We start from the raw sequence: 24,547 nt of genomic DNA, 5'->3' as shown, positions 1-24,547 counted from the left end.
CCCCGGTAACTAGTAGTGCTACATACAGTCATATCAACGTCACAGACCCTTGCACTCCCATTATTCCGCAGACAAACACTACTCTCTATGTATCAGTGAGGGTGTCTTTCAGGTTTCGTGCATTCTGTATCGAATCGTAGTTGGCCACAATGAAAGTGGCACGCATAACGTCGAAAATAGAGTTCAGACACCGCTCTGAGTAAGACGAACGTGTTGTCCACCTCTAGACTTCAATGACGTTAAGCCGTGATACCTAAGACAGATCTGCACTCGATGACACCACGATAACAGCCGGTCCCCACACTTACATCTTGCTCTCCTTATGACAGTATACATCATATCAGTCTGTGACGCTGGTTTTGCAACTTCTTGCGTGCGTTTATGTTCGCTGCGACCAACACTTACCATGCACTGACCACAAAACATGGAGGAGCCGGGGCTTGAAACCCAGACCGTTCACACGCTAAGCGAACGATCTGCCAACTGAGCTACAGCTACACACACGACCAAGCCTGGCTATTCTCCATTCTTTGCGACTCTGATGTGCACGGACACGATGGTTGGTTGGTTTGTAGCGGCGAAGGTACCAGAATACAAAGGCGCGGACACGTTCATATACACAAGAGTTCCAAGTAGTTTCGATGCTCTGGTATTACGAATGCAAATTCCGTCTGTTTTGAACGTCTTAAATTGAAAGGGCGGTCACAAATTTGTCCATTTCACTCCTTGTCCACAATCACACAGCACCTGAGGTAACAAGCACATCTCAAGCCCCATTGTGCTCTCCATTGTTCATGCCAACTCAGTGCCTCGCTCTTTGCTGCTGTGTCAAACTCTTGTCGTCCAACTGCAAAACACTGGGACACAACAAGTTTCCGCTTCCCCTTTGCACTGATCGTACTACGAAACGCTCCCCAAACTTGGCAATCACCCATGCAGATGACTTTTCCGACTTTACACGACGCTCACGCAACGCTCACGCTAGTGACAGCCTTATTTATAGTTCGACGTCGCGCCAAAGCGAATGAGCACATTTCGCCTACGGCTTAGGCCGCTCTTCTAGTGTGGCTGCCCTGTGTCTGCAGGCAGCGAGGGGCTGCAAGCTTTCTGTGTTCGCACCTATATCACCTGTGCTTCCTTGTCAGAGACAGACTATCGCAAAACATACAACTCACTCCATGAATTGATTGCTACGGCATCTGTTATCAGCAGTCACAACCAGCAACACCAGTAGCAGCCGACTGCACGCAAAGAATGGGAACGTGCAGTGGGATTTACGTGAAATCGGCGCAATTGTGGATGCTAATCGTTCGCTTGTATCTGCCTACACACCTCTGCCGGTTGGGAATTATTCCACTTGCATCGCAAGGTGCGCATGTAGGTGTGTTAAAAATTCTGGAGGCGCTGGGTATCGATCCCAGTACCTCTCGCACGCTAAGCGAGCGCTCTACAACCTGAGCTACGCCCACCCCCCCCCCCCCCCCCGGTAACTAGTAGTGCTACATACAGTCATATCAACGTCACAGACCCTTGCACTCCCATTATTCCGCAGACAAACACTACTCTCTATGTATCAGTGAGGGTGTCTTTCAGGTTTCGTGCATTCTGTATCGAATCGTAGTTGGCCACAATGAAAGTGGCACGCATAACGTCGAAAATAGAGTTCAGACACCGCTCTGAGTAAGACGAACGTGTTGTCCACCTCTAGACTTCAATGACGTTAAGCCGTGATACCTAAGACAGATCTGCACTCGATGACACCACGATAACAGCCGGTCCCCACACTTACATCTTGCTCTCCTTATGACAGTATACATCATATCAGTCTGTGACGCTGGTTTTGCAACTTCTTGCGTGCGTTTATGTTCCCTGCGACCAACACTTACCATGCACTGACCACAAAACATGGAGGAGCCGGGGCTTGAAACCGAGACCGTTAACACGCTAAGCGAACGATCTGCCAACTGAGCTACAGCTACACACACGACCAAGCCTGGCTATTCTCCATTGTTTGCGACTCTGATGTGCACGGACACGATGGTTGGTTGGTTTGTAGCGGCGAAGGTACCAGAATACAATGGCGCGGACACGTTCATATACACAAGAGTTCCAAGTAGTTTCGATGCTCTGGTATTACGAATGCAAATTCCGTCTGTTTTGAACGTCTTAAATTGAAAGGGCGGTCACAAATTGGTCCATTTCACTCCTTGTCCACAATCACACAGCACCTGAGGTAACAAGCACATCTCATGCCCCATTGTGCTCTCCATTGTTCATGCCAACTCAGTGCCTCGCTCTTTGCTACTGTGTCAAACTCTTGTCGTCCAACTGCAAAACACTGGGACACAACAAGTTTCCGCTTCCCCTTTGCACTGATCGTACTACGAAACGCTCCCCAAACTTGGCAATCACCCATGCAGATGACTTTTCCGACTTTACACGACGCTCACGCAACGCTCACGCTAGTGACAGCCTTATTTATAGTTCGACGTCGCGCCAAAGCGAATGAGCACATTTCGCCTACGGCTTAGGCCGCTCTTCTAGTGTGGCTGCCCTGTGTCTGCGGGCAGCGAGGGGCTGCAAGCTTTCTGTGTTCGCACCTATATCACCTGTGCTTCCTTGTCAGAGACAGACTATCGCAAAACATACAACTCACTCCATGAATTGATTGCTACGGCATCTGTTATCAGCAGTCACAACCAGCAACACCAGTAGCAGCCGACTGCACGCAAAGAATGGGAACGTGCAGTGGGATTTACGTGAAATCGGCGCAATTGTGGATGCTAATCGTTCGCTTGTATCTGCCTACACACCTCTGCCGGTTGGGAATTATTCCACTTGCATCGCAAGGTGCGCATGTAGGTGTGTTAAAAATTCTGGAGGCGCTGGGTATCGATCCCAGTACCTCTCGCACGCTAAGCGAGCGCTCTACCATCTGAGCTACGCCCACCCCCCGGTAACTAGTAGTGCTACATACAGTCATATCAACGTCACAGACCCTTGCACTCCCATTATTCCGCAGACAAACACTACTCTCTATGTATCAGTGAGGGTGTCTTTCAGGTTTCGTGCATTCTGTATCGAATCGTAGTTGGCCACAATGAAAGTGGCACGCATAACGTCGAAAATAGAGTTCAGACACCGCTCTGAGTAAGACGAACGTGTTGTCCACCTCTAGACTTCAATGACGTTAAGCCGTGATACCTAAGACAGATCTGCACTCGATGACACCACGATAACAGCCGGTCCCCACACTTACATCTTGCTCTCCTTATGACAGTATACATCATATCAGTCTGTGACGCTGGTTTTGCAACTTCTTGCGTGCGTTTATGTTCGCTGCGACCAACACTTACCATGCACTGACCACAAAACATGGAGGAGCCGGGGCTTGAAACCCAGACCGTTCACACGCTAAGCGAACGATCTGCCAACTGAGCTACAGCTACACACACGACCAAGCCTGGCTATTCTCCATTCTTTGCGACTCTGATGTGCACGGACACGATGGTTGGTTGGTTTGTAGCGGCGAAGGTACCAGAATACAAAGGCGCGGACACGTTCATATACACAAGAGTTCCAAGTAGTTTCGATGCTCTGGTATTACGAATGCAAATTCCGTCTGTTTTGAACGTCTTAAATTGAAAGGGCGGTCACAAATTGGTCCATTTCACTCCTTGTCCACAATCACACAGCACCTGAGGTAACAAGCACATCTCAAGCCCCATTGTGCTCTCCATTGTTCATGCCAACTCAGTGCCTCGCTCTTTGCTGCTGTGTCAAACTCTTGTCGTCCAACTGCAAAACACTGGGACACAACAAGTTTCCGCTTCCCCTTTGCACTGATCGTACTACGAAACGCTCCCCAAACTTGGCAATCACCCATGCAGATGACTTTTCCGACTTTACACGACGCTCACGCAACGCTCACGCTAGTGACAGCCTTATTTATAGTTCGACGTCGCGCCAAAGCGAATGAGCACATTTCGCCTACGGCTTAGGCCGCTCTTCTAGTGTGGCTGCCCTGTGTCTGCAGGCAGCGAGGGGCTGCAAGCTTTCTGTGTTCGCACCTATATCACCTGTGCTTCCTTGTCAGAGACAGACTATCGCAAAACATACAACTCACTCCATGAATTGATTGCTACGGCATCTGTTATCAGCAGTCACAACCAGCAACACCAGTAGCAGCCGACTGCACGCAAAGAATGGGAACGTGCAGTGGGATTTACGTGAAATCGGCGCAATTGTGGATGCTAATCGTTCGCTTGTATCTGCCTACACACCTCTGCCGGTTGGGAATTATTCCACTTGCATCGCAAGGTGCGCATGTAGGTGTGTTAAAAATTCTGGAGGCGCTGGGTATCGATCCCAGTACCTCTCGCACGCTAAGCGAGCGCTCTACAACCTGAGCTACGCCCACCCCCCCCCCCCCCCCCCCCCCCCGGTAACTAGTAGTGCTACATACAGTCATATCAACGTCACAGACCCTTGCACTCCCATTATTCCGCAGACAAACACTACTCTCTATGTATCAGTGAGGGTGTCTTTCAGGTTTCGTGCATTCTGTATCGAATCGTAGTTGGCCACAATGAAAGTGGCACGCATAACGTCGAAAATAGAGTTCAGACACCGCTCTGAGTAAGACGAACGTGTTGTCCACCTCTAGACTTCAATGACGTTAAGCCGTGATACCTAAGACAGATCTGCACTCGATGACACCACGATAACAGCCGGTCCCCACACTTACATCTTGCTCTCCTTATGACAGTATACATCATATCAGTCTGTGACGCTGGTTTTGCAACTTCTTGCGTGCGTTTATGTTCCCTGCGACCAACACTTACCATGCACTGACCACAAAACATGGAGGAGCCGGGGCTTGAAACCGAGACCGTTCACACGCTAAGCGAACGATCTGCCAACTGAGCTACAGCTACACACACGACCAAGCCTGGCTATTCTCCATTGTTTGCGACTCTGATGTGCACGGACACGATGGTTGGTTGGTTTGTAGCGGCGAAGGTACCAGAATACAATGGCGCGGACACGTTCATATACACAAGAGTTCCAAGTAGTTTCGATGCTCTGGTATTACGAATGCAAATTCCGTCTGTTTTGAACGTCTTAAATTGAAAGGGCGGTCACAAATTGGTCCATTTCACTCCTTGTCCACAATCACACAGCACCTGAGGTAACAAGCACATCTCATGCCCCATTGTGCTCTCCATTGTTCATGCCAACTCAGTGCCTCGCTCTTTGCTACTGTGTCAAACTCTTGTCGTCCAACTGCAAAACACTGGGACACAACAAGTTTCCGCTTCCCCTTTGCACTGATCGTACTACGAAACGCTCCCCAAACTTGGCAATCACCCATGCAGATGACTTTTCCGACTTTACACGACGCTCACGCTAGTGACAGCCTTATTTATAGTTCGACGTCGCGCCAAAGCGAATGAGCACATTTCGCCTACGGCTTAGGCCGCTCTTCTAGTGTGGCTGCCCTGTGTCTGCGGGCAGCGAGGGGCTGCAAGCTTTCTGTGTTCGCACCTATATCACCTGTGCTTCCTTGTCAGAGACAGACTATCGCAAAACATACAACTCACTCCATGAATTGATTGCTACGGCATCTGTTATCAGCAGTCACAACCAGCAACACCAGTAGCAGCCGACTGCACGCAAAGAATGGGAACGTGCAGTGGGATTTACGTGAAATCGGCGCAATTGTGGATGCTAATCGTTCGCTTGTATCTGCCTACACACCTCTGCCGGTTGGGAATTATTCCACTTGCATCGCAAGGTGCGCATGTAGGTGTGTTAAAAATTCTGGAGGCGCTGGGTATCGATCCCAGTACCTCTCGCACGCTAAGCGAGCGCTCTACAACCTGAGCTACGCCCACCCCCCCCCCCCCCCCCCCCCCCCCCCCGGTAACTAGTAGTGCTACATACAGTCATATCAACGTCACAGACCCTTGCACTCCCATTATTCCGCAGACAAACACTACTCTCTATGTATCAGTGAGGGTGTCTTTCAGGTTTCGTGCATTCTGTATCGAATCGTAGTTGGCCACAATGAAAGTGGCACGCATAACGTCGAAAATAGAGTTCAGACACCGCTCTGAGTAAGACGAACGTGTTGTCCACCTCTAGACTTCAATGACGTTAAGCCGTGATACCTAAGACAGATCTGCACTCGATGACACCACGATAACAGCCGGTCCCCACACTTACATCTTGCTCTCCTTATGACAGTATACATCATATCAGTCTGTGACGCTGGTTTTGCAACTTCTTGCGTGCGTTTATGTTCCCTGCGACCAACACTTACCATGCACTGACCACAAAACATGGAGGAGCCGGGGCTTGAAACCGAGACCGTTCACACGCTAAGCGAACGATCTGCCAACTGAGCTACAGCTACACACACGACCAAGCCTGGCTATTCTCCATTGTTTGCGACTCTGATGTGCACGGACACGATGGTTGGTTGGTTTGTAGCGGCGAAGGTACCAGAATACAATGGCGCGGACACGTTCATATACACAAGAGTTCCAAGTAGTTTCGATGCTCTGGTATTACGAATGCAAATTCCGTCTGTTTTGAACGTCTTAAATTGAAAGGGCGGTCACAAATTGGTCCATTTCACTCCTTGTCCACAATCACACAGCACCTGAGGTAACAAGCACATCTCATGCCCCATTGTGCTCTCCATTGTTCATGCCAACTCAGTGCCTCGCTCTTTGCTACTGTGTCAAACTCTTGTCGTCCAACTGCAAAACACTGGGACACAACAAGTTTCCGCTTCCCCTTTGCACTGATCGTACTACGAAACGCTCCCCAAACTTGGCAATCACCCATGCAGATGACTTTTCCGACTTTACACGACGCTCACGCTAGTGACAGCCTTATTTATAGTTCGACGTCGCGCCAAAGCGAATGAGCACATTTCGCCTACGGCTTAGGCCGCTCTTCTAGTGTGGCTGCCCTGTGTCTGCGGGCAGCGAGGGGCTGCAAGCTTTCTGTGTTCGCACCTATATCACCTGTGCTTCCTTGTCAGAGACAGACTATCGCAAAACATACAACTCACTCCATGAATTGATTGCTACGGCATCTGTTATCAGCAGTCACAACCAGCAACACCAGTAGCAGCCGACTGCACGCAAAGAATGGGAACGTGCAGTGGGATTTACGTGAAATCGGCGCAATTGTGGATGCTAATCGTTCGCTTGTATCTGCCTACACACCTCTGCCGGTTGGGAATTATTCCACTTGCATCGCAAGGTGCGCATGTAGGTGTGTTAAAAATTCTGGAGACGCTGGGTATCGTTCCCAGTACCTCTCGCACGCTAAGCGAGCGCTCTACCATCTGAGCTACGCCCACCCCCCCGATAACTAGTAGTGCTACATACAGTCATATCAACGTCACAGACCCTTGCACTCCCATTATTCCGCAGACAAACACTACTCTCTATGTATCAGTGAGGGTGTCTTTCAGGTTTCGTGCATTCTGTATCGAATCGTAGTTGGCCACAATGAAAGTGGCACGCATAACGTCGAAAATAGAGTTCAGACACCGCTCTGAGTAAGACGAACGTGTTGTCCACCTCTAGACTTCAATGACGTTAAGCCGTGATACCTAAGACAGATCTGCACTCGATGACACCACGATAACAGCCGGTCCCCACACTTACATCTTGCTCTCCTTATGACAGTATACATCATATCAGTCTGTGACGCTGGTTTTGCAACTTCTTGCGTGCGTTTATGTTCGCTGCGACCAACACTTACCATGCACTGACCACAAAACATGGAGGAGCCGGGGCTTGAAACCCAGACCGTTCACACGCTAAGCGAACGATCTGCCAACTGAGCTACAGCTACACACACGACCAAGCCTGGCTATTCTCCATTCTTTGCGACTCTGATGTGCACGGACACGATGGTTGGTTGGTTTGTAGCGGCGAAGGTACCAGAATACAAAGGCGCGGACACGTTCATATACACAAGAGTTCCATGTAGTTTCGATGCTCTGGTATTACGAATGCAAATTCCGTCTGTTTTGAACGTCTTAAATTGAAAGGGCGGTCACAAATTGGTCCATTTCACTCCTTGTCCACAATCACACAGCACCTGAGGTAACAAGCACATCTCAAGCCCCATTGTGCTCTCCATTGTTCATGCCAACTCAGTGCCTCGCTCTTTGCTACTGTGTCAAACTCTTGTCGTCCAACTGCAAAACACTGGGACACAACAAGTTTCCGCTTCCCCTTTGCACTGATCGTACTACGAAACGCTCCCCAAACTTGGCAATCACCCATGCAGATGACTTTTCCGACTTTACACGACGCTCACGCAACGCTCACGCTAGTGACAGCCTTATTTATAGTTCGACGTCGCGCCAAAGCGAATGAGCACATTTCGCCTACGGCTTAGGCCGCTCTTCTAGTGTGGCTGCCCTGTGTCTGCAGGCAGCGAGGGGCTGCAAGCTTTCTGTGTTCGCACCTATATCACCTGTGCTTCCTTGTCAGAGACAGACTATCGCAAAACATACAACTCACTCCACGAATTGATTGCTACGGCATCTGTTATCAGCAGTCACAACCAGCAACACCAGTAGCAGCCGACTGCACGCAAAGGATGGGAACGTGCAGTGGGATTTACGTGAAATCGGCGCAATTGTGGATGCTAATCGTTCGCTTGTATCTGCCTACACACCTCTGCCGGTTGGGAATTATTCCACTTGCATCGCAAGGTGCGCATGTAGGTGTGTTAAAAATTCTGGAGGCGCTGGGTATCGATCCCAGTACCTCTCGCACGCTAAGCGACCGCTCTACCATCTGAGCTACGCCCACCCCCCCTGTAACTAGTAGTGCTACATACAGTCATATCAACGTCACAGACCCTTGCACTCCCATTATTCTGCAGACAAACACTACTCTCTATGTATCAGTGAGGGTGTCTTTCAGGTTTCGTGCATTCTGTATCGAATCGTAGTTGGCCACAATGAAAGTGGCACGCATAACGTCGAAAATAGAGTTCAGACACCGCTCTGAGTAAGACGAACGTGTTGTCCACCTCTAGACTTCAATGACGTTAAGCCGTGATACCTAAGACAGATCTGCACTCGATGACACCACGATAACAGCCGGTCCCCACACTTACATCTTGCTCTCCTTATGACAGTATACATCATATCAGTCTGTGACGCTGGTTTTGCAACTTCTTGCGTGCGTTTATGTTCGCTGCGACCAACACTTACCATGCACTGACCACAAAACATGGAGGAGCCGGGGCTTCAAACCCAGACCGTTCACACGCTAAGCGAACGATCTGCCAACTGAGCTACAGCTACACACACGACCAAGCCTGGCTATTCTCCATTGTTTGCGACTCTGATGTGCACGGACACGATGGTTGGTTGGTTTGTAGCGGCGAAGGTACCAGAATACAAAGGCGCGGACACGTTCATATACACAAGAGTTCCAAGTAGTTTCGATGCTCTGGTATTACGAATGCAAATTCCGTCTGTTTTGAACGTCTTAAATTGAAAGGGCGGTCACAAATTGGTCCATTTCACTCCTTGTCCACAATCACACAGCACCTGAGGTAACAAGCACATCTCATGCCCCATTGTGCTCTCCATTGTTCATGCCAACTCAGTGCCTCGCTCTTTGCTACTGTGTCAAACTCTTGTCGTCCAACTGCAAAACACTGGGACACAACAAGTTTCCGCTTCCCCTTTGCACTGATCGTACTACGAAACGCTCCCCAAACTTGGCAATCACCCATGCAGATGACTTTTCCGACTTTACACGACGCTCACGCAACGCTCACGCTAGTGACAGCCTTATTTATAGTTCGACGTCGCGCCAAAGCGAATGAGCACATTTCGCCTACGGCTTAGGCCGCTCTTCTAGTGTGGCTGCCCTGTGTCTGCGGGCAGCGAGGGGCTGCAAGCTTTCTGTGTTCGCACCTATATCACCTGTGCTTCCTTGTCAGAGACAGACTATCGCAAAACATACAACTCACTCCATGAATTGATTGCTACGGCATCTGTTATCAGCAGTCACAACCAGCAACACCAGTAGCAGCCGACTGCACGCAAAGAATGGGAACGTGCAGTGGGATTTACGTGAAATCGGCGCAATTGTGGATGCTAATCGTTCGCTTGTATCTGCCTACACACCTCTGCCGGTTGGGAATTATTCCACTTGCATCGCAAGGTGCGCATGTAGGTGTGTTAAAAATTCTGGAGGCGCTGGGTATCGTTCCCAGTACCTCTCGCACGCTAAGCGAGCGCTCTACCATCTGAGCTACGCCCACCCCCCCCGATAACTAGTAGTGCTACATACAGTCATATCAACGTCACAGACCCTTGCACTCCCATTATTCCGCAGACAAACACTACTCTCTATGTATCAGTGAGGGTGTCTTTCAGGTTTCGTGCATTCTGTATCGAATCGTAGTTGGCCACAATGAAAGTGGCACGCATAACGTCGAAAATAGAGTTCAGACACCGCTCTGAGTAAGACGAACGTGTTGTCCACCTCTAGACTTCAATGACGTTAAGCCGTGATACCTAAGACAGATCTGCACTCGATGACACCACGATAACAGCCGGTCCCCACACTTACATCTTGCTCTCCTTATGACAGTATACATCATATCAGTCTGTGACGCTGGTTTTGCAACTTCTTGCGTGCGTTTATGTTCGCTGCGACCAACACTTACCATGCACTGACCACAAAACATGGAGGAGCCGGGGCTTGAAACCCAGACCGTTCACACGCTAAGCGAACGATCTGCCAACTGAGCTACAGCTACACACACGACCAAGCCTGGCTATTCTCCATTCTTTGCGACTCTGATGTGCACGGACACGATGGTTGGTTGGTTTGTAGCGGCGAAGGTACCAGAATACAAAGGCGCGGACACGTTCATATACACAAGAGTTCCAAGTAGTTTCGATGCTCTGGTATTACGAATGCAAATTCCGTCTGTTTTGAACGTCTTAAATTGAAAGGGCGGTCACAAATTGGTCCATTTCACTCCTTGTCCACAATCACACAGCACCTGAGGTAACAAGCACATCTCAAGCCCCATTGTGCTCTCCATTGTTCATGCCAACTCAGTGCCTCGCTCTTTGCTACTGTGTCAAACTCTTGTCGTCCAACTGCAAAACACTGGGACACAACAAGTTTCCGCTTCCCCTTTGCACTGATCGTACTACGAAACGCTCCCCAAACTTGGCAATCACCCATGCAGATGACTTTTCCGACTTTACACGACGCTCACGCTAGTGACAGCCTTATTTATAGTTCGACGTCGCGCCAAAGCGAATGAGCACATTTCGCCTACGGCTTAGGCCGCTCTTCTAGTGTGGCTGCCCTGTGTCTGCAGGCAGCGAGGGGCTGCAAGCTTTCTGTGTTCGCACCTATATCACCTGTGCTTCCTTGTCAGAGACAGACTATCGCAAAACATACAACTCACTCCACGAATTGATTGCTACGGCATCTGTTATCAGCAGTCACAACCAGCAACACCAGTAGCAGCCGACTGCACGCAAAGGATGGCAACGTGCAGTGGGATTTACGTGAAATCGGCGCAATTGTGGATGCTAATCGTTCGCTTGTATCTGCCTACACACCTCTGCCGGTTGGGAATTATTCCACTTGCATCGCAAGGTGCGCATGTAGGTGTGTTAAAAATTCTGGAGGCGCTGGGTATCGATCCCAGTACCTCTCGCACGCTAAGCGAGCGCTCTACCATCTGAGCTACGCCCACCCCCCCTGTAACTAGTAGTGCTACATACAGTCATATCAACGTCACAGACCCTTGCACTCCCATTATTCTGCAGACAAACACTACTCTCTATGTATCAGTGAGGGTGTCTTTCAGGTTTCGTGCATTCTGTATCGAATCGTAGTTGGCCACAATGAAAGTGGCACGCATAACGTCGAAAATAGAGTTCAGACACCGCTCTGAGTAAGACGAACGTGTTGTCCACCTCTAGACTTCAATGACGTTAAGCCGTGATACCTAAGACAGATCTGCACTCGATGACACCACGATAACAGCCGGTCCCCACACTTACATCTTGCTCTCCTTATGACAGTATACATCATATCAGTCTGTGACGCTGGTTTTGCAACTTCCTGCGTGCGTTTATGTTCGCTGCGACCAACACTTACCATGCACTGACCACAAAACATGGAGGAGCCGGGGCTTGAAACCCAGACCGTTCACACGCTAAGCGAACGATCTGCCAACTGAGCTACAGCTACACACACGACCAAGCCTGGCTATTCTCCATTGTTTGCGACTCTGATGTGCACGGACACGATGGTTGGTTGGTTTGTAGCGGCGAAGGTACCAGAATACAAAGGCGCGGACACGTTCATATACACAAGAGTTCCAAGTAGTTTCGATGCTCTGGTATTACGAATGCAAATTCCGTCTGTTTTGAACGTCTTAAATTGAAAGGGCGGTCACAAATTGGTCCATTTCACTCCTTGTCCACAATCACACAGCACCTGAGGTAACAAGCACATCTCATGCCCCATTGTGCTCTCCATTGTTCATGCCAACTCAGTGCCTCGCTCTTTGCTACTGTGTCAAACTCTTGTCGTCCAACTGCAAAACACTGGGACACAACAAGTTTCCGCTTCCCCTTTGCACTGATCGTACTACGAAACGCTCCCCAAACTTGGCAATCACCCATGCAGATGACTTTTCCGACTTTACACGACGCTCACGCAACGCTCACGCTAGTGACAGCCTTATTTATAGTTCGACGTCGCGCCAAAGCGAATGAGCACATTTCGCCTACGGCTTAGGCCGCTCTTCTAGTGTGGCTGCCCTGTGTCTGCGGGCAGCGAGGGGCTGCAAGCTTTCTGTGTTCGCACCTATATCACCTGTGCTTCCTTGTCAGAGACAGACTATCGCAAAACATACAACTCACTCCATGAATTGATTGCTACGGTATCTGTTATCAGCAGTCACAACCAGCAACACCAGTAGCAGGCGACTGCACGCAAAGAATGGGAACGTGCAGTGGGATTTACGTGAAATCGGCGCAATTGTGGATGCTAATCGTTCGCTTGTATCTGCCTACACACCTCTGCCGGTTGGGAATTATTCCACTTGCATCGCAAGGTGCGCATGTAGGTGTGTTAAAAATTCTGGAGGCGCTGGGTATCGTTCCCAGTACCTCTCGCACGCTAAGCGAGCGCTCTACCATCTGAGCTACGCCCACCCCCCCGATAACTAGTAGTGCTACATACAGTCATATCAACGTCACAGACCCTTGCACTCCCATTATTCCGCAGACAAACACTACTCTCTATGTATCAGTGAGGGTGTCTTTCAGGTTTCGTGCATTCTGTATCGAATCGTAGTTGGCCACAATGAAAGTGGCACGCATAACGTCGAAAATAGAGTTCAGACACCGCTCTGAGTAAGACGAACGTGTTGTCCACCTCTAGACTTCAATGACGTTAAGTCGTGATACCTAAGACAGATCTGCACTCGATGACACCACGATAACAGCCGGTCCCCACACTTACATCTTGCTCTCCTTATGACAGTATACATCATATCAGTCTGTGACGCTGGTTTTGCAACTTCCTGCGTGCGTTTATGTTCGCTGCGACCAACACTTACCATGCACTGACCACAAAACATGGAGGAGCCGGGGCTTGAAACCCAGACCGTTCACACGCTAAGCGAACGATCTGCCAACTGAGCTACAGCTACACACACGACCAAGCCTGGCTATTCTCCATTGTTTGCGACTCTGATGTGCACGGACACGATGGTTGGTTGGTTTGTAGCGGCGAAGGTACCAGAATACAAAGGCGCGGACACGTTCATATACACAAGAGTTCCAAGTAGTTTCGATGCTCTGGTATTACGAATGCAAATTCCGTCTGTTTTGAACGTCTTAAATTGAAAGGGCGGTCACAAATTGGTCCATTTCACTCCTTGTCCACAATCACACAGCACCTGAGGTAACAAGCACATCTCATGCCCCATTGTGCTCTCCATTGTTCATGCCAACTCAGTGCCTCGCTCTTTGCTACTGTGTCAAACTCTTGTCGTCCAACTGCAAAACACTGGGACACAACAAGTTTCCGCTTCCCCTTTGCACTGATCGTACTACGAAACGCTCCCCAAACTTGGCAATCACCCATGCAGATGACTTTTCCGACTTTACACGACGCTCACGCAACGCTCACGCTAGTGACAGCCTTATTTATAGTTCGACGTCGCGCCAAAGCGAATGAGCACATTTCGCCTACGGCTTAGGCCGCTCTTCTAGTGTGGCTGCCCTGTGTCTGCGGGCAGCGAGGGGCTGCAAGCTTTCTGTGTTCGCACCTATATCACCTGTGCTTCCTTGTCAGAGACAGACTATCGCAAAACATACAACTCACTCGATGAATTGATTGCTACGGTATCTGTTATCAGCAGTCACAACCAGCAACACCAGTAGCAGGCGACTGCACGCAAAGAATGGGAACGTGCAGTGGGATTTACGTGAAATCGGCGCAATTGTGGATGCTAATCGTTCGCTTGTATCTGCCTACACACCTCTGCCGGTTGGGAATTATTCCACTTGCATCGCAAGGTGCGCATGTAGGTGTGTTAAAAATTCTGGAGGCGCTGGGTATCGTTCCCAGTACCTCTCGCACGCTAAGCGAGCGCTCTACCATCTGAGCTACGCCCACCCCCCCGATAACTAGTAGTGCTACATACAGTCATATCAACGTCACAGACCCTTGCACTCCCATTATTCCGCAGACAAACACTACTCTCTATGTATCAGTGAGGGTGTCTTTCAGGTTTCGTGCATTCTGTATCGAATCGTAGTTGGCCACAATGAAAGTGGCACGCATAACGTCGAAAATAGAGTTCAGACACCGCTCTGAGTAAGACGAACGTGTTGTCCACCTCTAGACTTCAATGACGTTAAGTCGTGATACCTAAGACAGATCTGCACTCGATGACACCACGATAACAGCCGGTCCCCACACTTACATCTTGCTCTCCTTATGACAGTATACATCATATCAGTCTGTGACGCTGGTTTTGCAACTTCTTGCGTGCGTTTATGTTCGCTGCGACCAACACTTACCATGCACTGACCACAAAACATGGAGGAGCCGGGGCTTGAAACCCAGACCGTTCACACGCTAAGCGAACGATCTGCCAACTGAGCTACAGCTACACACACGACCAAGCCTGGCTATTCTCCATTCTTTGCGACTCTGATGTGCACGGACACGATGGTTGGTTGGTTTGTAGCGGCGAAGGTACCAGAATACAAAGGCGCGGACACGTTCATATACACAAGAGTTCCAAGTAGTTTCGATGCTCTGGTATTACGAATGCAAATTCCGTCTGTTTTGAACGTCTTAAATTGAAAGGGCGGTCACAAATTGGTCCATTTCACTCCTTGTCCACAATCACACAGCACCTGAGGTAACAAGCACATCTCAAGCCCCATTGTGCTCTCCATTGTTCATGCCAACTCAGTGCCTCGCTCTTTGCTACTGTGTCAAACTCTTGTCGTCCAACTGCAAAACACTGGGACACAACAAGTTTCCGCTTCCCCTTTGCACTGATCGTACTACGAAACGCTCCCCAAACTTGGCAATCACCCATTCAGATGACTTTTCCGACTTTACACGACGCTCACGCTAGTGACAGCCTTATTTATAGTTCGACGTCGCGCCAAAGCGAATGAGCACATTTCGCCTACGGCTTAGGCCGCTCTTCTAGTGTGGCTGCCCTGTGTCTGCAGGCAGCGAGGGGCTGCAAGCTTTCTGTGTTCGCACCTATATCACCTGTGCTTCCTTGTCAGAGACAGACTATCGCAAAACATACAACTCACTTCATGAATTGATTGCTACGGCATCTGTTATCAGCAGTCACAACCAGCAACACCAGTAGCAGCTGACTGCACGCAAAGAATGGGAACGTGCAGTGGGATTTACGTGAAATCGGCGCAATTGTGGATGCTAATCGTTCGCTTGTATCTGCCTACACACCTCTGCCGGTTGGGAATTATTCCACTTGCATCGCAAGGTGCGCATGTAGGTGTGTTAAAAATTCTGGAGGCGCTGGGTATCGATCGCAGTACCTCTCGCACACTAAGCGAGCGCTCTACCACCTGAGCTACGCCCACCCCCCCCGGTAACTAGTAGTGCTACATACAGTCATATCAACGTCACAGACCCTTGCACTCCCATTATTCCGCAGACAAACACTACTCTCTATGTATCAGTGAGGGTGTCTTTCAGGTTTCGTGCATTCTGTATCGAATCGTAGTTGGCCACAATGAAAGTGGCACGCATAACGTCGAAAATAGAGTTCAGACACCGCTCTGAGTAAGACGAACGTGTTGTCCACCTCTAGACTTCAATGACGTTAAGTCGTGATACCTAAGACAGATCTGCACTCGATGACACCACGATAACAGCCGGTCCCCACACTTACATCTTGCTCTCCTTATGACAGTATACATCATATCAGTCTGTGACGCTGGTTTTGCAACTTCTTGCGTGCGTTTATGTTCGCTGCGACCAACACTTACCATGCACTGACCACAAAACATGGAGGAGCCGGGGCTTGAAACCGAGACCGTTCACACGCTAAGCGAACGATCTGCCAACTGAGCTACAGCTACACACACGACCAAGCCTGGCTATTCTCCATTCTTTGCGACTCTGATGTGCACGGACACGATGGTTGGTTGGTTTGTAGCGGCGAAGGTACCAGAATACAAAGGCGCGGACACGTTCATATACACAAGAGTTCCAAGTAGTTTCGATGCTCTGGTATTACGAATGCAAATTCCGTCTGTTTTGAACGTCTTAAATTGAAAGGGCGGTCACAAATTGGTCCATTTCACTCCTTGTCCACAATCACACAGCACCTGAGGTAACAAGCACATCTCAAGCCCCATTGTGCTCTCCATTGTTCATGCCAACTCAGTGCCTCGCTCTTTGCTACTGTGTCAAACTCTTGTCGTCCAACTGCAAAACACTGGGACACAACAAGTTTCCGCTTCCCCTTTGCACTGATCGTACTACGAAACGCTCCCCAAACTTGGCAATCACCCATGCAGATGACTTTTCCGACTTTACACGACGCTCACGCAACGCTCACGCTAGTGACAGCCTTATTTATAGTTCGACGTCGCGCCAAAGCGAATGAGCACATTTCGCCTACGGCTTAGGCCGCTCTTCTAGTGTGGCTGCCCTGTGTCTGCGGGCAGCGAGGGGCTGCAAGCTTTCTGTGTTCGCACCTATATCACCTGTGCTTCCTTGTCAGAGACAGACTATCGCAAAACATACAACTCACTCCATGAATTGATTGCTACGGCATCTGTTATCAGCAGTCACAACCAGCAACACCAGTAGCAGCCGACTGCACGCAAAGAATGGGAACGTGCAGTGGGATTTACGTGAAATCGGCGCAATTGTGGATGCTAATCGTTCGCTTGTATCTGCCTACACACCTCTGCCGGTTGGGAATTATTCCACTTGCATCGCAAGGTGCGCATGTAGGTGTGTTAAAAATTCTGGAGGCGCTGGGTATCGATCCCAGTACCTCTCGCACGCTAAGCGAGCGCTCTACCACCTGAGCTACGCCCACCCCCCCGGTAACTAGTAGTGCTACATACAGTCATATCAACGTCACAGACCCTTGCACTCCCATTATTCCGCAGACAAACACTACTCTCTATGTATCAGTGAGGGTGTCTTTCAGGTTTCGTGCATTCTGTATCGAATCGTAGTTGGCCACAATGAAAGTGGCACGCATAACGTCGAAAATAGAGTTCAGACACCGCTCTGAGTAAGACGAACGTGTTGTCCACCTCTAGACTTCAATGACGTTAAGCCGTGATACCTAAGACAGATCTGCACTCGATGACACCACGATAACAGCCGGTCCCCACACTTACATCTTGCTCTCCTTATGACAGTATACATCATATCAGTCTGTGACGCTGGTTTTGCAACTTCTTGCGTGCGTTTATGTTCGCTGCGACCAACACTTACCATGCACTGACCACAAAACATGGAGGAGCCGGGGCTTGAAACCCAGACCGTTCACACGCTAAGCGAACGATCTGCCAACTGAGCTACAGCTACACACACGACCAAGCCTGGCTATTCTCCATTCTTTGCGACTCTGATGTGCACGGACACGATGGTTGGTTGGTTTGTAGCGGCGAAGGTACCAGAATACAAAGGCGCGGACACGTTCATATACACAAGAGTTCCAAGTAGTTTCGATGCTCTGGTATTACGAATGCAAATTCCGTCTGTTTTGAACGTCTTAAATTGAAAGGGCGGTCACAAATTGGTCCATTTCACTCCTTGTCCACAATCACACAGCACCTGAGGTAACAAGCACATCTCAAGCCCCATTGTGCTCTCCATTGTTCATGCCAACTCAGTGCCTCGCTCTTTGCTACTGTGTCAAACTCTTGTCGTCCAACTGCAAAACACTGGGACACAACAAGTTTCCGCTTCCCCTTTGCACTGATCGTACTACGAAACGCTCCCCAAACTTGGCAATCACCCATGCAGATGACTTTTCCGACTTTACACGACGCTCACGCTAGTGACAGCCTTATTTATAGTTCGACGTCGCGCCAAAGCGAATGAGCACATTTCGCCTACGGCTTAGGCCGCTCTTCTAGTGTGGCTGCCCTGTGTCTGCAGGCAGCGAGGGGCTGCAAGCTTTCTGTGTTCGCACCTATATCACCTGTGCTTCCTTGTCAGAGACAGACTATCGCAAAACATACAACTCACTCCATGAATTGATTGCTACGGCATCTGTTATCAGCAGTCACAACCAGCAACACCAGTAGCAGCCGACTGCACGCAAAGAATGGGAACGTGCAGTGGGATTTACGTGAAATCGGCGCAATTGTGGATGCTAATCGTTCGCTTGTATCTGCCTACACACCTCTGCCGGTTGGGAATTATTCCACTTGCATCGCAAGGTGCGCATGTAGGTGTGTTAAAAATTCTGGAGGCGCTGGGTATCGATCCCAGTACCTCTCGCACGCTAAGCGAGCGCTCTACCACCTGAGCTACGCCCACCCCCCCGGTAACTAGTAGTGCTACATACAGTCATATCAACGTCACAGACCCTTGCACTCCCATTATTCCGCAGACAAACACTACTCTCTATGTATCAGTGAGGGTGTCTTTCAGGTTTCGTGCATTCTGTATCGAATCGTAGTTGGCCACAATGAAAGTGGCACGCATAACGTCGAAAATAGAGTTCAGACACCGCTCTGAGTAAGACCAACGTGTTGTCCACCTCTAGACTTCAATGACGTTAAGCCGTGATACCTAAGACAGATCTGCACTCGATGACACCACGATAACAGCCGGTCCCCACACTTACATCTTGCTCTCCTTATGACAGTATACATCATATCAGTCTGTGACGCTGGTTTTGCAACTTCTTGCGTGCGTTTATGTTCGCTGCTACCAACACTTACCATGCACTGACCACAAAACATGGAGGAGCCGGGGCTTGAAACCCAGACCGTTCACACGCTAAGCGAACGATCTGCCAACTGAGCTACAGCTACACACACGACCAAGCCTGGCTATTCTCCATTCTTTGCGACTCTGATGTGCACGGACACGATGGTTGGTTGGTTTGTAGCGGCGAAGGTACCAGAATACAAAGGCGCGGACACGTTCATATACACAAGAGTTCCAAGTAGTTTCGATGCTCTGGTATTACGAATGCAAATTCCGTCTGTTTTGAACGTCTTAAATTGAAAGGGCGGTCACAAATTGGTCCATTTCACTCCTTGTCCACAATCACACAGCACCTGAGGTAACAAGCACATCTCAAGCCCCATTGTGCTCTCCATTGTTCATGCCAACTCAGTGCCTCGCTCTTTGCTACTGTGTCAAACTCTTGTCGTCCAACTGCAAAACACTGGGACACAACAAGTTTCCGCTTCCCCTTTGCACTGATCGTACTACGAAACGCTCCCCAAACTTGGCAATCACCCATGCAGATGACTTTTCCGACTTTACACGACGCTCACGCTAGTGACAGCCTTATTTATAGTTCGACGTCGCGCCAAAGCGAATGAGCACATTTCGCCTACGGCTTAGGCCGCTCTTCTAGTGTGGCTGCCCTGTGTCTGCAGGCAGCGAGGGGCTGCAAGCTTTCTGTGTTCGCACCTATATCACCTGTGCTTCCTTGTCAGAGACAGACTATCGCAAAACATACAACTCACTCCATGAATTGATTGCTACGGCATCTGTTATCAGCAGTCACAACCAGCAACACCAGTAGCAGCCGACTGCACGCAAAGAATGGGAACGTGCAGTGGGATTTACGTGAAATCGGCGCAATTGTGGATGCTAATCGTTCGCTTGTATCTGCCTACACACCTCTGCCGGTTGGGAATTATTCCACTTGCATCGCAAGGTGCGCATGTAGGTGTGTTAAAAATTCTGGAGGCGCTGGGTATCGATCCCAGTACCTCTCGCACGCTAAGCGAGCGCTCTACCACCTGAGCTACGCCCACCCCCCCGGTAACTAGTAGTGCTACATACAGTCATATCAACGTCACAGACCCTTGCACTCCCATTATTCCGCAGACAAACACTACTCTCTATGTATCAGTGAGGGTGTCTTTCAGGTTTCGTGCATTCTGTATCGAATCGTAGTTGGCCACAATGAAAGTGGCACGCATAACGTCGAAAATAGAGTTCAGACACCGCTCTGAGTAAGACGAACGTGTTGTCCACCTCTAGACTTCAATGACGTTAAGCCGTGATACCTAAGACAGATCTGCACTCGATGACACCACGATAACAGCCGGTCCCCACACTTACATCTTGCTCTCCTTATGACAGTATACATCATATCAGTCTGTGACGCTGGTTTTGCAACTTCTTGCGTGCGTTTATGTTCGCTGCGACCAACACTTACCATGCACTGACCACAAAACATGGAGGAGCCGGGGCTTGAAACCCAGACCGTTCACACGCTAAGCGAACGATCTGCCAACTGAGCTACAGCTACACACACGACCAAGCCTGGCTATTCTCCATTGTTTGCGACTCTGATGTGCACGGACACGATGGTTGGTTGGTTTGTAGCGGCGAAGGTACCAGAATACAAAGGCGCGGACACGTTCATATACACAAGAGTTCCAAGTAGTTTCGATGCTCTGGTATTACGAATGCAAATTCCGTCTGTTTTGAACGTCTTAAATTGAAAGGGCGGTCACAAATTGGTCCATTTCACTCCTTGTCCACAATCACACAGCACCTGAGGTAACAAGCACATCTCATGCCCCATTGTGCTCTCCATTGTTCATGCCAACTCAGTGCCTCGCTCTTTGCTACTGTGTCAAACTCTTGTCGTCCAACTGCAAAACACTGGGACACAACAAGTTTCCGCTTCCCCTTTGCACTGATCGTACTACGAAACGCTCCCCAAACTTGGCAATCACCCATGCAGATGACTTTTCCGACTTTACACGACGCTCACGCAACGCTCACGCTAGTGACAGCCTTATTTATAGTTCGACGTCGCGCCAAAGCGAATGAGCACATTTCGCCTACGGCTTAGGCCGCTCTTCTAGTGTGGCTGCCCTGTGTCTGCGGGCAGCGAGGGGCTGCAAGCTTTCTGTGTTCGCACCTATATCACCTGTGCTTCCTTGTCAGAGACAGACTATCGCAAAACATACAACTCACTCCATGAATTGATTGCTACGGCATCTGTTATCAGCAGTCACAACCAGCAACACCAGTAGCAGGCGACTGCACGCAAAGAATGGGAACGTGCAGTGGGATTTACGTGAAATCGGCGCAATTGTGGATGCTAATCGTTCGCTTGTATCTGCCTACACACCTCTGCCGGTTGGGAATTATTCCACTTGCATCGCAAGGTGCGCATGTAGGTGTGTTAAAAATTCTGGAGGCGCTGGGTATCGTTCCCAGTACCTCTCGCACGCTAAGCGAGCGCTCTACCATCTGAGCTACGCCCACCCCCCCGATAACTAGTAGTGCTACATACAGTCATATCAACGTCACAGACCCTTGCACTCCCATTATTCCGCAGACAAACACTACTCTCTATGTATCAGTGAGGGTGTCTTTCAGGTTTCGTGCATTCTGTATCGAATCGTAGTTGGCCACAATGAAAGTGGCACGCATAACGTCGAAAATAGAGTTCAGACACCGCTCTGAGTAAGACGAACGTGTTGTCCACCTCTAGACTTCAATGACGTTAAGTCGTGATACCTAAGACAGATCTGCACTCGATGACACCACGATAACAGCCGGTCCCCACACTTACATCTTGCTCTCCTTATGACAGTATACATCATATCAGTCTGTGACGCTGGTTTTGCAACTTCTTGCGTGCGTTTATGTTCGCTGCGACCAACACTTACCATGCACTGACCACAAAACATGGAGGAGCCGGGGCTTGAAACCCAGACCGTTCACACGCTAAGCGAACGATCTGCCAACTGAGCTACAGCTACACACACGACCAAGCCTGGCTATTCTCCATTCTTTGCGACTCTGATGTGCACGGACACGATGGTTGGTTGGTTTGTAGCGGCGAAGGTACCAGAATACAAAGGCGCGGACACGTTCATATACACAAGAGTTCCAAGTAGTTTCGATGCTCTGGTATTACGAATGCAAATTCCGTCTGTTTTGAACGTCTTAAATTGAAAGGGCGGTCACAAATTGGTCCATTTCACTCCTTGTCCACAATCACACAGCACCTGAGGTAACAAGCACATCTCAAGCCCCATTGTGCTCTCCATTGTTCATGCCAACTCAGTGCCTCGCTCTTTGCTACTGTGTCAAACTCTTGTCGTCCAACTGCAAAACACTGGGACACAACAAGTTTCCGCTTCCCCTTTGCACTGATCGTACTACGAAACGCTCCCCAAACTTGGCAATCACCCATGCAGATGACTTTTCCGACTTTACACGACGCTCACGCTAGTGACAGCCTTATTTATAGTTCGACGTCGCGCCAAAGCGAATGAGCACATTTCGCCTACGGCTTAGGCCGCTCTTCTAGTGTGGCTGCCCTGTGTCTGCAGGCAGCGAGGGGCTGCAAGCTTTCTGTGTTCGCACCTATATCACCTGTGCTTCCTTGTCAGAGACAGACTATCGCAAAACATACAACTCACTTCATGAATTGATTGCTACGGCATCTGTTATCAGCAGTCACAACCAGCAACACCAGTAGCAGCTGACTGCACGCAAAGAATGGGAACGTGCAGTGGGATTTACGTGAAATCGGCGCAATTGTGGATGCTAATCGTTCGCTTGTATCTGCCTACACACCTCTGCCGGTTGGGAATTATTCCACTTGCATCGCAAGGTGCGCATGTAGGTGTGTTAAAAATTCTGGAGGCGCTGGGTATCGATCGCAGTACCTCTCGCACACTAAGCGAGCGCTCTACCATCTGAGCTACGCCCACCCCCCCCGGTAACTAGTAGTGCTACATACAGTCATATCAACGTCACAGACCCTTGCACTCCCATTATTCCGCAGACAAACACTACTCTCTATGTATCAGTGCGGGTGTCTTTCAGGTTTCGTGCATTCTGTATCGAATCGTAGTTGGCCACAATGAAAGTGGCACGCATAACGTCGAAAATAGAGTTCAGACACCGCTCTGAGTAAGACGAACGTGTTGTCCACCTCTAGACTTCAATGACGTTAAGTCGTGATACCTAAGACAGATCTGCACTCGATGACACCACGATAACAGCCGGTCCCCACACTTACATCTTGCTCTCCTTATGACAGTATACATCATATCAGTCTGTGACGCTGGTTTTGCAACTTCTTGCGTGCGTTTATGTTCGCTGCGACCAACACTTACCATGCACTGACCACAAAACATGGAGGAGCCGGGGCTTGAAACCGAGACCGTTCACACGCTAAGCGAACGATCTGCCAACTGAGCTACAGCTACACACACGACCAAGCCTGGCTATTCTCCATTCTTTGCGACTCTGATGTGCACGGACACGATGGTTGGTTGGTTTGTAGCGGCGAAGGTACCAGAATACAAAGGCGCGGACACGTTCATATACACAAGAGTTCCAAGTAGTTTCGATGCTCTGGTATTACGAATGCAAATTCCGTCTGTTTTGAACGTCTTAAATTGAAAGGGCGGTCACAAATTGGTCCATTTCACTCCTTGTCCACAATCACACAGCACCTGAGGTAACAAGCACATCTCAAGCCCCATTGTGCTCTCCATTGTTCATGCCAACTCAGTGCCTCGCTCTTTGCTACTGTGTCAAACTCTTGTCGTCCAACTGCAAAACACTGGGACACAACAAGTTTCCGCTTCCCCTTTGCACTGATCGTACTACGAAACGCTCCCCAAACTTGGCAATCACCCATGCAGATGACTTTTCCGACTTTACACGACGCTCACGCTAGTGACAGCCTTATTTATAGTTCGACGTCGCGCCAAAGCGAATGAGCACATTTCGCCTACGGCTTA

General features: G+C 49.5%; 5 non-coding genes across 5 annotated transcripts; all 5 read right to left on the bottom strand.

Moving 5' to 3' along the window:
• Positions 1–2,877: 2,877 nt before the first annotated feature.
• Positions 2,878–2,951, bottom strand: Trnaa-agc (transfer RNA alanine (anticodon AGC)). Its single transcript has one exon. It is a non-coding gene; the product is annotated as a tRNA-Ala (tRNA).
• Positions 2,952–11,708: 8,757 nt separating this feature from the next.
• Trnaa-agc (transfer RNA alanine (anticodon AGC)) lies at positions 11,709–11,782 on the bottom strand. Its single transcript has one exon. It is a non-coding gene; the product is annotated as a tRNA-Ala (tRNA).
• Positions 11,783–17,582: 5,800 nt separating this feature from the next.
• On the bottom strand, positions 17,583–17,656 carry Trnaa-agc (transfer RNA alanine (anticodon AGC)). The gene has a single exon. It is a non-coding gene; the product is annotated as a tRNA-Ala (tRNA).
• Positions 17,657–19,042: 1,386 nt separating this feature from the next.
• Trnaa-agc (transfer RNA alanine (anticodon AGC)) lies at positions 19,043–19,116 on the bottom strand. The gene has a single exon. It is a non-coding gene; the product is annotated as a tRNA-Ala (tRNA).
• Positions 19,117–20,502: 1,386 nt separating this feature from the next.
• On the bottom strand, positions 20,503–20,576 carry Trnaa-agc (transfer RNA alanine (anticodon AGC)). The gene has a single exon. It is a non-coding gene; the product is annotated as a tRNA-Ala (tRNA).
• Positions 20,577–24,547: the final 3,971 nt, after the last annotated feature.

This window comes from Schistocerca gregaria, chromosome 3 (assembly GCF_023897955.1).
Source record: "Schistocerca gregaria isolate iqSchGreg1 chromosome 3, iqSchGreg1.2, whole genome shotgun sequence".
NCBI classification, from domain to species: domain Eukaryota; kingdom Metazoa; phylum Arthropoda; class Insecta; order Orthoptera; family Acrididae; genus Schistocerca; species Schistocerca gregaria.
The sequence above is the reverse complement of the archived record's forward strand: the minus strand, read 5'-3'. Positions and strand labels throughout refer to the sequence as shown.